The 14,302-nt window shown below is 35.1% G+C and overlaps 1 protein-coding gene and 1 non-coding gene across 10 annotated transcripts in view; both read right to left on the minus strand.

Moving 5' to 3' along the window:
• The window catches only part of NAALADL2 (N-acetylated alpha-linked acidic dipeptidase like 2), a 1,394,480-nt gene that overhangs the window by 898,283 nt on the left and 481,895 nt on the right, over window positions 1-14,302 (minus strand). The window lies entirely within an intron of this gene.
• LOC118969464 (U6 spliceosomal RNA) lies at window positions 13,459-13,565 on the minus strand. Its single transcript, XR_005057393.1, has one exon. It is a non-coding gene; the product is annotated as a U6 spliceosomal RNA (small nuclear RNA).

Here is a 14,302-nt window from a genome sequence, read left to right on the forward strand (position 1 = left end):
TGTCTTAAACTCTCTCACCACAAACTGTTTCAGATTAACCTTTTATTTATCCTGCTCCACCTGGAATCAACCACCTTTTCAAAGAGTCCTTGTTTCTAATAATGCAGATGATGTTTAGAAACTAGGGCCTGGGGTTTGCATCATATCAAAGTATTTGTATTAATTAAAAAAGGGAAAGATAGTAAATTTATGTGGAGAATCCTTCCAGACATCTGCTTTATCAGGTGATCAGGTTAATATCAACAGCAAGAAGAAATATGACATCATAAACTCCTTGATAGGAAGCAGTAAGGCCACAGCACCACTTCAATGGTATTATTGTAAAAATATGCAACATTCCATTACAATCACAAGAAAAAATCAAACAAATCCAAGTTAAGGTACTTTCTACAAAATAACTGAACAAAGATGTCAAGTTTATGAAGAAAAAGGAAAGACTGAGGAACTTTTACAAAATGGAGAGGCTAAGGAGAAATAACACTTAATGCAGTGTAGGCTCCTGGAACAAAAAAAAAGCATTAGGAGAAAAAACAGCTGAAAGTCAAATAAGATATGTAGTTTAATTATGAGTTTGACACCTACTCCTTTAGGGTCCCTGGGCCCAATTTCAAAGTGTGTGTATGTGTGTGTGAGGGGGAAGAAGGTGGTGAAGGGAGAAGATTTTCCATGCAAAATACCAAGAAGTTCTCCAACACCAGCAGTGTGTCCAAGAACTCAACTCAACTCTGAGGCTAGCTGCCCAGAGGTGGCATCAGATTCCCTGGGTTCAGCGCTCCATCCCACAAGACTGCCCTCCACCCGCCACTCCAGATGCCAGTCACAAGCCTTAAGCTGTCACCTGTGCTTCTGACCAACTGGCTACAGACCAGAGGTTCCAACAATCTCCCCCTTGGAGATTAATTTGCTTAAGTTGGCTCATCCAACTCAGAAAACACTTAGTTTACCAATTTAATAAAGGATATGTTAGGGATTCAAGTTAGTAGCTAGATGAAGGGATACACAGGGCAAAGTCCCAAAAAAGGAGCTTCTGTCCTCATGGAGTGTGGGGCCTGGCTCTGCAGCACATGTAAGAGCTCTGGTTCCCCGAGTGTGGTCTCTGACAGAGAGGCAGGGTGCAAAAGAGAAAAAGGAGGGAGAAGGAGAGAAAGGAGAGGGCAGGAGAGGAGAGAGGAGAGAGGAGAGGGCAGGGGAAGGAATGAGAAGAGCCGAGAGGAGAGACGGGAAGAGGGGGTTGGAGAGAGAGAGGAAATGAGGGCTTCATTGCATAGTCATGACTGACTAAATCATTGACCACTGACTGATTCAATTTCCAGTCCCATCACATGGTTGGTCCTCATGGCAACCAGTCTCTGCCCTTGGTTGGGGCCCAAAAGTCTCTCCATTAATATAACAAAACACCATTCCACTTTTAAGGCTCTAAAGCATTTTCAGGAACTGTGGATGAAGACCAAATACATCTTAGAAATATATATTGGTCATTTGAATGACCAAATAAATATATATTTCTTATCACAAGTTTAAAGTATTGTACATTGTTAATTTCCAAGTTTTGTAAGTTGTACTATGGTGATGTACATTGTTAATATCAGAGGAAGGTGGGTTGGAAGATATATGGGAACTATGTCCTATTTTTGTCACTTCAGCAACTATAAAATTAGATCAAGATCAAAAGTTTTTTCAATAATCACACATTAAAATATACTGTATTTTATGATATGCAGATACTTTCTTTCACCACAAAGGGAAGGAGGGAACAGATACTAGTAAGTGAATGGCACAATGAAAAGCTCCCACCCATACCGAAGTACCCTGAATGAAATGATTTCCCCACCAAATACATATTTTATCCTTTAAAATTCTGAGAACATAACTTCTGAAAGTAATATTTTCCATGAATTCTTGTAATACAGTTTTGCCATATTTGATTTTTTTTACATTTGAGTCAAGTTATTGTGAGCAATTATAGAAGTTTAAGTTGCAAAGAATTAAATGATTAATCATATGTGGGCCTTGTAAAAGAAAACAATGAAAGAACAAAAACACTATAAGAATTTAAGTATTCTAAAAATGCAATTAACTTTATCAAACACATTTTCCATCAGATACACTTCTAGAGGCAATATTATATTGCTAGGTAGGGACCATGATGTAGTGCAAAAATGTTCACAATTGTTTATGCCTACCTAGATCTGTATACTTTGCAATGCAGCTCTACAGCTACTCCCAACAAGAAGTGGAGTCTTCCTCACAACTTGAATCTGGCCTGGTTTTGTGACTTGCTTTGACCAAAAGAACACAGCTGAATTGACAGTTATGCCAGTGCTTGTGTGCTTTCTTTCAATCTTTTGGACCCCCTTCTCTGTCGTGAGAATAAGCCCAGGCAAGCCTGTTGGAAGAGGTGGATATCCCATGAAAGACACCTCAGTTGTCCCAGCTGAGGCCGCCTTAAACCAAACTTCAACCAGTGCATTACCAGGCCCTAGATCGGTAGAATCACCTACCTGATCCACACAACTGACTGCAGATGCACAAGAGAACCTGGCTGAGCTGCAGGCTAATGAGCAGTAATATGTCCTTACTATCTCAACTCAGTAAGTTTTGGGGCGGTTACTTATGCAGCAATAGCTAAACGATACAAGGATTAGTTTTCCATAGAAAGAAAATAAGGTATAGAAAAGTTATATAATTTGCTCAAGTCTGCACGAAGATTAAGTGGAGAGTTACAATCCCACATACATATGACTCTACAATGTATGTTTCCATTATGCAGTACTGTCTCCTGAAATTCAGTGTTTCTTTTATCATTATTTCTGTAAACATACTAAGTATACTAAATATCTTCCCTTGACTCAACTTACAAAATTATTAAATCCATTACAAGTGAATAACCTATTCTGAAAACCATAGGCTAAGTATTGTTCTTATTAAAGAGACATTTGTTATACTTAATAGGCTTTCATAATCATCTCACATTCTTTTTTAAGATGAAATCAAATATGCTACATAGTTATAATTATTAAATATCACAATGGATGCTTTCAAAATATGCCTTTATTTGTTAAGTAGCATATTTTATTTTTATCACAAGTATTTAATATGGATTTTACAGTATAAATACAGTTGCATAAACATTCTTGAAGACATTTGACACTTAATTTTATTTTCAGTTTAAAAATAGAGAAAGTGAATTATCAGTTGAGCTTAAAACACTGAGATGAAATTCTGTAGGAACTTTATTTCAACAGTCTTGTTATATACAGGTATCTTTGGAGCCAGGTTGCAATTGATACTTTTCCTTATTCTTAATTCCCTAAAGTTGATGGTTCAAAAAAGACAGGTAATAATAAATAGATCCAAAACAAATGAAAGGGAGACTGAAGTTCAGCTTTCTTTTTACTTAAACCACAAAGTACAAATTACAAATAGTTAATCTCATCTGATTTAGAAAATACCTTCATGTGTACATAATAAACAACTTGCAGTGGATAAGATAGTTATACACTGTCTCTGAACAAGGTTCTGTTGTTCTGGAGGTACCCAGCTAAACTAAGTAACAGTCTTTTGGAGTGCCTGAAATGAAACCCAAGAGATATTTTTTGAGCCATACATTATTATAATTAAAGAGTATTTAAACAACCAAAGCTACAGTTAAACTACATGTATTTTCAGCTTTAGGTCTTTGCTCAATATCATTGAATTAATGACATTGTGAACAAGCATTTAATATGCAATTTTGCCTTGAAATACATGATGTACTTTAACACAGTAGCATAATGTAAATATGCTGCATTGATATTTTTTGTTGTTGTTACAGAAAACCAGAAAACCTGGATTGGATCACTGACAGAAGAACCAAGCGGCAACTGGAGGTCTTGGAAGGCGGAGGTTGATTTTATGTTGGCGGGCTCAGAGGAGAGTGATCTCCAAAAGTCTGAGCCCCTAGTACAGCAGGGTTATTATGCCTTTTATACATTTACTACAAAGCTAAGGGGGAGTCAGCACCCAGAAACTGTTGCAATAGGAGCTATTAGGTCACTATAGGTGTATTCAGGATGCTAGTTATATTTTAACCCATTTCTGTAAAGGTTACCCAGATAATGTATTACAAACTAATGGGCTTCCATGACTATGATTAACAAGCTATTCCATACCACTGAGTCCTGGTGAGGGGGGAAATACATTGTTATATTGTTTCAACCCCAAGCACCCAAGCACCTTGTGATTCCACTATATTTCTGGAAGTCTTAACAGAAACTTTGTTTCCATGACTTAGCTTTCCTGGCTTTCTACCAAACCCTGGTGGGGGGAGGAATTTGATAACTCTTTGAATGGTTCCTCATCATTTTCATGAACAGGTTCTTGGGTTCTCAATTAAATTTATGACCAGGTGAGAATTGGGAAAAAAGAATCATTTGAAGACTATAAAAGTACCTTCTTTAATAGAGCATATAAAAATTCAGTCTTCTTTGTTCCCTTTATAGATCAATACTAATTTACACTTGGAAAATTGGGAGTAATTGCTGAACCAAAATTAAATCAAATTCTTAATTTTAGAAGAGATCCCAGCATGTAACAAGAGTTTCAAATGAGCACTATTGCCTAAAACCCTTTACCACTACAGGTGTACCAGGAACAGCAAACAGGCAGACATTGTGCTAAAAATATAACATGAAATCTAATGCAGTTCAATACACTAGGTAGAATGTATTAGACTCTATAAAATAAATAGATATTATTTTGTAATTTCAACCTCTCTGATTTAATGAACTATATATACATAAAATGTATAATGTGAACTATAATCATGAGATCTTGAGGTGATTGGGCCAAAAATTAGGTTACATATTTTTATCTAAAATTATACAGTATTATGACACAATTTAATTTTTAATCAAGTGATTTATTGACCTATTTTCTTTTCTTCTCTACACACTCATAAAGTGATCTGAATATAATCTTTTTAAACAAAATACACCTTGAACCACTGATACAGAGTTCAGTGACAAGTCCTGGAACCAGACTGCTTGGGTTCAAAAACAGACTCTACCACTTAAAACAGCTCTACAAAGTTGTCTTTATTTTAAAGTTGGGAAAACCTAAGGCTTAGAAAAACATTCTAAATGCAAACTTTGTTAATTGACAAAGGTGAGAGAGTAACCTCATTCTGATTCCAGAGCTCTTAATCACAAAGCCCTGATGCTTTAATATGGACACTTTCAAACATTATCTGAATGAGCTTTATCACCAAGACAACACAGAAGACAATATGACACCTCCTCTGCTGTTATCCCTCAAAATACACCCCCCAACATACACACTAACTCACATGAAATAATCCGTCCAACTCACTGCTTTAAAATGTTCCTAAGCTTTACATTTAGACCATTCAAGTTTGACAAACATTTCTATTTTAATATGTAGGCGATCAGATACCACATTTCCAATATTGTTTTATTTTCTAAAATGCTAAGAACTTGTCCACACTAATAGAGAGTTTATACAGTTAACCTATAACAGAGCTATTTTTTTCTTTCTTATTTAGGTCTATCAAGTAGCAATTAATTTTAACTGTCTTTATCTTTTCCTATCTCGAACATTCAAAAATAAAAAAAACTAAAATAAAACCTTGCTAAATCCCAGCCTTTTCATCAAAACTAATACACAAAAACATGCAGTAGTGGAGAATTATAGGTTTGGAGTATGTGGTTATGATACTTCACCTTTATTTCCTTACTGAGTTCAAAGTCCTTGACATTCAACTACAAAGAATTGGGCATTTGTTTTGTCTCCAAACTGCCAAAGACTGAATTGATTCTCTAATGAATTACCTTTAATAAGGTTGTGTTGTTTTAAAATGTCTTTTGAAGTTTATTACAATTGACTTTCACCTATAGGGGATATTTTCCTTTCAAAAGAAATTCGTGTGGTATGGGAAATTTACACTTATTTACTACCTATACTAACTCATTGATTATGTTTGACACTTCACACACATTATCACCTTTATTCTCCCAACAACAATGTGAATTTAGTTTTACCTATAGGAAACTGGGGCTCATGAAAATCAAGTAACTTACAAAAAATTTCATGTTAGAGAGATTCCCAACTAATATTACAGATTCAGTTCTGTCTTTCTGCCAAGTCCATGCCCTTTGCACTCCAAATGGCACCAAATATTTATCAAATGTGATATTAAAGCAGTAAAATTTATAACCATAAAAAGTAGATCCTGCCTATGAAATATGTAATCTCTTTCTTAATGAGATTATAAGATTATTTGAAGACTAATTCTACAATTTTGCTTTCCTCAGTTTGGGCTTCATGAATCAACTGCCTTAGTTCTTCAAATTCCCAACTTAGACAAGACTAACATTTCCTAGTTATAACTTTTCATCCTGTAAGAAACTATTAAGAACAATAATGATAATTACAAAATGGTGAAACACAAAGCTTTATATTTTTTCATTACTTTGGCACAAAAAGAAAAATTAACCCCATTTGCAGGTATAGAGAAAAAAAGGGAAAAAGGAAAAAACCATTGAGCACCAGTTATGGTATTATACCACATTAGTTCATCTGGTTTAATCTTTAAACAATAACCAAATCAGTAAAATCATAATCCCTTTTCTCAGATGGGAATCCAAGTTTGGGAGAGATTAACTGATTTACCAGGGGACACAGCTAATGAGTGACTTGATTTGGAGGCAACTGCCTTCAAACCCTACCACATCCCAGAGCTTCTATCCCAGGGTGTGTAACCTGTGAATGGGGGTTATTGATTAATTAGATTCTCAGGTATAGTTCTGAGGCAGTATCAATGAAATACACATTAATAGCAAATACAGATTTTCTTCCCTAGTATATATATTAAGACTGAACCTATTTTGTTAACTTGTTCATTTTGAAGCATTGTTTACACAGGAAGATAGTGAGAGATGGTCCTGTGACATCTAAATCATCCACCAGAACACTGGCAGGTGAAAACATTCATAATGACACTGTGATAGCTGGGATCACTGAAGATGGGTCTAGAAATATGTGATGTTTTACTGGTAATGTACTGGTTGGTAAGTCAAGTTGAAATAGTTAATGGAAAGTTTTACCAAAACTTGGTCAAACTAATGTCTAATACCATAGTTCATCCATTCTATGGCATCATTGATTACCATATTGCATTACAAGGTATTTTAAAAATGAAGAGTGGTCAATGGCAATTGTAAGGTACCACCAATTGGAAGATGTTTCCTAATTTCAGGGATATTAAAATATGGAAAAATATGCATCTTAGAAACCATGAAATATCATAGATATTATCGATGTGTTTTAATGTCAAAATACAGTGGGATTCTCTGAAAGCAAAGATAGTGACTAGGTTATCATGTGCAGACCACCAGTCTATAATTCTAAATATTTTCATGAATAATCCTGCCAGCAGAGTGATGTGAGATTAATGATGCCACACTGCAAAGATGCCCTAGAGAGGAGCAGCAACAGGGAAAATCAATACATAATTATAATTATAATTTTTGCTCATTATGAAGTTAGACCATTGCCAGCAGTTAACCTTGTCATGTCTTATTGAATCTAAAAATTTTCTATCCTGGGCCTCATTCTTAGGAACACTGATAGGTATTTAGTTGCACAAAATAAACAAGGGGAGGAAAGGTTGCCAACACTAGAAAAGGAAGGGTTACAATGATTTTATCCATTTGCATTAAATTGCTCAAAAAACAATTCAGACCAACAGCAAATCCATCTTCCAGGTGATTTGCCCAACCTATTGGTTATCTAGGGTTCCAATGAACCATTTAGTTATTGTAGCCTTAGGGCATCCATGTATTGACAATTTACAGAAGTTTTCTTCACCTAATTTGTTCTGCTATTCCTAAAGAGGAATAAAAAAATCAGTTACCTTAGCAACTGCAAGGTTACATTTTATCTTGAAACTGCAGAGCTTTTTTAAAATTAAAGAAAGAAAAAATGTGTCTGTGCTGTCATTCCATCCTCTTCGGTGATAGCTTCAGTAGTCAAGTTAAGAATAACATGCAAATGCCTTTATCTTCTCACTGCCTCACCCTTGACAGCATTTTGAATTGATTGTCTTTAATTTTTTTCTTTTATGGGAAATGAGGGAATTACCAATATCAACCATGGATATATAGAAATTGTCAGAGAGGCTACAGAGAGTGTAGTTCATCATAGCTGACCTTCATTATTTCTGTGAGAAGAGAAATTGGTGACCAATTGGCAATTGTTATTATAAGAAAATAAACAGCCTGTCAAGTGTCAGGGGCTAGAAAGTCAATTTCCAGCCCTAATAGAAGATAGCTGTAAGCCTATCTGTGGAAGAATAGATTTTTCAGAAAGCACTAAGTTAAAAACACATTTTAACAATTTAATTCGAAAATCACTCTAAAAGTCTGTGGTTCTTGCAGTTTATACTTGAGGCTACATGGTAAAGGGCACTTGTCAGATCTTAGCATGTGACTTCAATGATGCCTGAGGGTTGACTAAATTTAAAAAGGAACTCAGGGATAAAGGAAATGGACAGGAAAATGACATATATGAAAGTATATTAGGTCTCTTTTCCTTCAAATGACTAAAATCCAAATTGAAGTAGTTTAATAATAAAAAGGAATATAAACTGTTGGAACCTTAGCTTTCCCAAACTCCCATCTCCATTTCCTCAAGGAAAGGAGATGGTGCTGCTCAGGCTGGGTGCCCGCTCCCAGCACAGCAGCCTGGATTCCTCCTCTAGGCAGTGAGCTGGGCAACTCACAGTTACCTCCTGCTTCCTCCTCTCAGGCATCACTTCCCTTCATTGTCCGATGTCCTATGTCTTCAGTGCTATTGCTTCACATGCTGTTACAATTTTTATTTGTGTCGAGCAGGAGGGTAGTTCCAGTCCCTAATATTCCATCTTAACCAGAAACACAGGTCTTTCCTCCCACCCCCACACTTAATTCCATTAAGATTTCCAATTGATTGTACCTGCTTGTGCTCTATCCCCACTTATGGATGGTCACTCTGTCTAAGCAAAGGGGACAACATGATTAGCAAGAACTGAGTCATATCTGCAAACTTGTAGAACTATCTGTTTCAGGAAAAAGTAAAACTATTTGCCAGAGGACCAAAACTAATAGCTATCAGAATCACTTCAGAAAACGTGTTCTTACCTAAAAGAGAGAGAGAGAGAGAGAGAGAGAGAGAGAGAGAGAGAGAGAGAGAGAGAGAGAGAGAGAGAGAGAGAGAGGGAGAGAGAGGCAATGCAAATTCCATTCCAAACGTACTATGGTCTATTGTCTGAAGCATTCCCAAAGCATATTCTGTGTGCCTGGTGATGTGAGAGCCACGGGACACCAAGATGATGAGGGTGCAAGTGTGGGCCTGACTGCTCACATTCCAGAGTGTTCTCTTTACACAATGCTTTCCAGTTTTGTAAAAGGATTAGAATGGTACATTATCGATTTTGGACCCATCTTTCAGATGTCTCATTTTACACATGAAGAAACAAGGCAAGGGGAGGGTCAAGCTGCACGTCGAAAGCAAAGTGACTATTAGGCAGCAAAGGTGATATTGCCAAAGTGTTGAAGAGAGTTAATGGTGTTACTGTGGACTCCCGTGAACTCTTCCGCTCTTTCCAGAATACCAAAGAGTGTTATGCCTGGACTGCAGGGCTAGAGGTTAACTCTCACCTTTAAATGTGGAATTTTATTTCCTGCCATTCTTAAGTGAAATAAATTATCCCATCCTTCACTGAATAAAATTCATTTGTTACTTTATTATTTTTACTATCTTTCACTCTCTACCCCAAAGCCAAGGAACACTTTTTGTTTTCTTTAGTTCACTCATAAGACCCACATTTAATAAAATGAAAAAAAAAAATTGTAAAATAATGAGTGGAGAAAATGATAACAGATTTCTATGTAAGAAATGATCAAATGTTATTTTTAAATATATGTTTTACACAAATGCAAAGACCATAAAATAATATACCAAAATATTAATAGACTTTTTAAAAAATCTGTATTATCAATTTGTGGGTGATTTTTAACTTACTCTTCAATTTTTTTATTTTCTAAAATTTTGACAATTAACAAGTTTCATATATAAAGTTTTTCTTAAAACCGACCTGTAAAAAATAAATCTCCCATCTATCTCTTGATGAAAATCTTCCCTGATTAACCCAAATTTAATAAAATGTTAAAACTTTATTTGCATTACAATATTGTTCAATGCATTGCAAATATGATCTATTCTATATGTGATTATTATTTCTAACTAAATTATATGGTATTTGAAAACAGAAAATACATTTTAAAAAATCTAATAATTAACTTGCTCAATTAAGGTAATTAACCAATGACTTCTAAAATTTATATTCCTTGCATATAAATCTTGGAGGAAATTCAAATAATAAATACAACTGACATTTATTGAGTCCATAGTATGTGCTAGGTTCCATTCTAGGCAGTTTTACACACTGTATCTGACTTAATCCTCAAAATTAACCTTTTACATTTTTTCAATTTATACATGATGAAGCTCAAATGTATGGAGAGATCCACTATTACCTGAGGTTTTCACAGCTGAAAAGTGATAGAACCAGTATTCGAAACCAACCAGATGACTCCCACAGTCTTCTCTGAGCCACCAGACAATAAATAGTTTCCTTGATTCAATAACATTAAAAACCTCTTTGGGGCAGGGATGAAGTGTTGAAGGAATGAAGTGATTTATACAGGTTGTTTAACACTCATTTCCTCATAAGAATCATATGAACTTAGCTCAAAGCACAATTTTAAAAATAGAATAAATATGTGAGTATGACTTAGTGTGAGTGATAGATAGGCAGCACGGTATAAATGCTGACTTACCTTAGTATTGTTTCACATGTATTAGCAAGTGTGAATTCAGGTTGAAACAGCTACAAGGCTAAGGAGTAATTTTTTTAAGTGTGAACTAAGGACATGCCTCCACTCTAAAAAAAAGTGTTTACTCTAAGATTTTCTGCAGGAGTTCTCTACACCATTAAGGTTGCTGTAGCCATTTCTCTTTGAGATCCTGAAAACTGTATTTTTTCATGTGTATTAGCAAGTGTGAATTCAGTTAGGTTGGAACAGCTACAAGGCTAAGGAGTAATTTTTTTAAGTGTGAACTAAGGACATACCTCCACTCTAAAAAAAGTGTTTACTCTAAGATTTTCTGCAGGAGTTCCCTACACCATTAAGGTTGCTGTAGCCATTTCTCTTTGAGATCCTGAAAACTGAAGGTTTCACTTTACATTTTTCATGTTGAGATGAATGGATACTGCCAAGGATTATGAATTGGTTATCATGGCCAAAAGAAAAATGTATCAATTTTTAATCTTGTTTCAAACAAGTGAATAAACAAATAACATAAGAAAGTCAGGTTCAAATTTTGCCTGTTTTTTAATAGGTCAAATTGCAACACAAGACTAAAATAAGCAGAATGTTGTTTAAGTTAACTTCAGACTCTACTATTTATGAATACAAGGGGTTATTTCTGGCAGCTACTAAGATCTTACTAGAAATTCCTCCTCCATTTCATTTTTTTTTAGTTCCTTAGATATAATACACCTGCATAAGTGTCCTCAAATTCAGTTCTCTTTTAAAATAATTTTCAAAGGCTTAATGAAAAAAGGCTAATTTCTTAGCCACCTGCCTGTTTCTAGAGCCATGGTTGATTGAAGGCTTACAAAGCCTTCTTTATACAGCAATGACATTTTAAAGATACTGGCCAGTCTGAACTTTCCATTTGGCATGCCTGATTTCTTTTGTCCCACTTTTTTATAGTGACTTATTCTGTCCTTGAGCTCTAAAACTTTTTTATTTAATTTAGGTCTGGGGTTTTGGAGGAAGTTTATTTAAACAAGAAATGAGAGTAATTCCTCTGATGGTGAATGGTGATGGAGAAGTAAATCCCTGACTCCCTGGCATGTATTTGTGAAATAACTCTACCATCAAGTACAAGAAGAGACATATTCCAGAACCTTCCATGCAAGAGAGGTAGGCAATACTTGCAAAATGAACAAGGAGATGGAAGAAATTAATTTATTTCAAGCCAAAACAAACCCAACTTCTGTATTTTAATAATTGTAAATAAGGCATATATTACTGAGTGCTGGGGAAGCAGTAAATGCTTTTTAAAACATTCTCTTACACATTATATCATTAAAATTTAATCTATAGTTAACACTGTGACATAAAATAGCTTTCTGAGTCTTGCAGCTAGTCAAATACTAAATACCTGACTCTATGCAGAGAATTTTCTACTATAATAGTATCTCTGTCTCAATCGTCTTTCCATTTTGTTTACCCAAAATGAAATCCAAAGCACCTTGCATATAATAGATCTAAAATGTAGTCCTATTTGTGCTGTTAACACTATTAATATTTTACTTTGAAAATGGGTTTCATATCTTTATATATGCTATCATAGAAATGGATGACACTGGATACTTGGTTAAATATGACTTAGCAGTGAGACATATTCATCTATATTTATATATAAAATATATATATATACATACATATACATATACACACATCGATGTGATATATCTATGTGTATGAATATGTAAACACACACACACACACACACACACACACACACACACACACATATATATATACACACACAGTGAAAAAGAGAAAAAGAGTCAGAGAGATAGTTACATAAAACTTCTATAGTATATAGAAGCATACGGAATTTGAGAACACTGTTGAAATATTAGTACAGGTGGACTGCCCCATTTTAGAAGTTATACATGACATGGGTCATGTCCCAGGCTAGATCTCCCTCATCTCCCAAAATGCTTCTGAGCGCCTCCTTCTACCACCCATTAAGTTTATGGTCAAAGAATCAAAGAAACACAAGAAAAGAGTCATCAGTTCAAGCAGTAGTTCTATCTTGGGTAGTTTTATCTTAAAAAAAAAAACCCTAAAATTACTCATCTATAAAACAAAAGTACTAATTTCCAGAATATTTAAAATACATTCGAGTGCTGGTATTCTATAATTGTATTATTTTGGTCCAAGCACTAGAAAGGTAATTCTGCTGAAAAAGAGTATAATGAAAAAATAAGTAAGTTTGCAATTACAATTCAGCTTGGGTAACAGAAATTGTCTGGACGAGGGCTATGCTAGTGAGGCAAAAAGAATCATTAGTTATTTATGTAAGTTTTTTTTAATACCACCCTTTTTTAAAAAAAGGACTCAAAGCAGTCTAAAGTATAAACTCACCCATGAAAACTCAAATAAAATTATTTCTGAAAAAGTCAGAAAGCAGAAATCACCACGCACTGGACCTTCGAACAACATGGGTTTGAACTGCATGAGTCCATTTACATGTGGATTTTTTCAATAAATATATTGAAAAAGTTTGGAGATTTGTGACAATTTGAAAAAACATTTTCCCTAGCCTACTTTTTTTTTTTTTAATATGGAACACTTCACAAATTTGAGTGTCATCCTTGCGCAGGGGCCATGCCAATCCTCTCTGTATCATTCCAATGTTAGTATATGTGCTGCCGAAGCGAGCACTCTCTAGTTTCCTTTATAGTAAGAATACAGTATAGAATATATATAACACATGAAATATGTGTTAATAAATGATTTACAGTAGTAGTAAGGCTTCCGGTCAACTGTAGGCAGTTAGTAGCTAAGTTTTTGGGGAGTCAAAGTTATAAGCAGATTTTCAACTGCACAGCGCATCAGCATGCCTAACCCCTGCACTGTTCAAAAGTCAATTATAATAGAATCTGGCAGGAGGTGATTAATGAAACTCTTAGCTTCTATATTGATTTCTTTTATTATAAAACAAATTACTCTAAAACTTAACAACTTAAAATATCAAACATATATCATCTCTTCCTTTCTGTGCATTAAGAATCAGAATAGGCTCAGCTGGGGCTCTGACTCAAGGTCCCTCATGAGGTCTCAGTCTAGGCATTCAAGGCTGTGATCATCCCTGAAACATGACTGGAGCTGATTATGCTTCTGAGCCCACTTACACACTTGTTGGCGAAATTCAGGTATTTGTGGGCTGAGGACCTTAGTTCCTCACTAGCTGTTGTTCAGAGACTTCTATCCATTCCTTGTCAAGTGGGCCTCTCAACAGGTCAGATTGCAATGTAGCTGTTGACTTCCCTCAAAGTGAGTGAGAGCAAGTACCCAAGAGGACACAGTCTTTTAATAAACTAATAAAAGAAATGACATTCCATTATACATGTTGTATTCTATTTGTTGGAAGCAAGTCAAAAAATCCAGCCCACACTTAC

The sequence above is a fragment of the Manis javanica genome, chromosome 3 (assembly GCF_040802235.1).
Source record: "Manis javanica isolate MJ-LG chromosome 3, MJ_LKY, whole genome shotgun sequence".
In the NCBI taxonomy this organism is placed as follows: domain Eukaryota; kingdom Metazoa; phylum Chordata; class Mammalia; order Pholidota; family Manidae; genus Manis; species Manis javanica.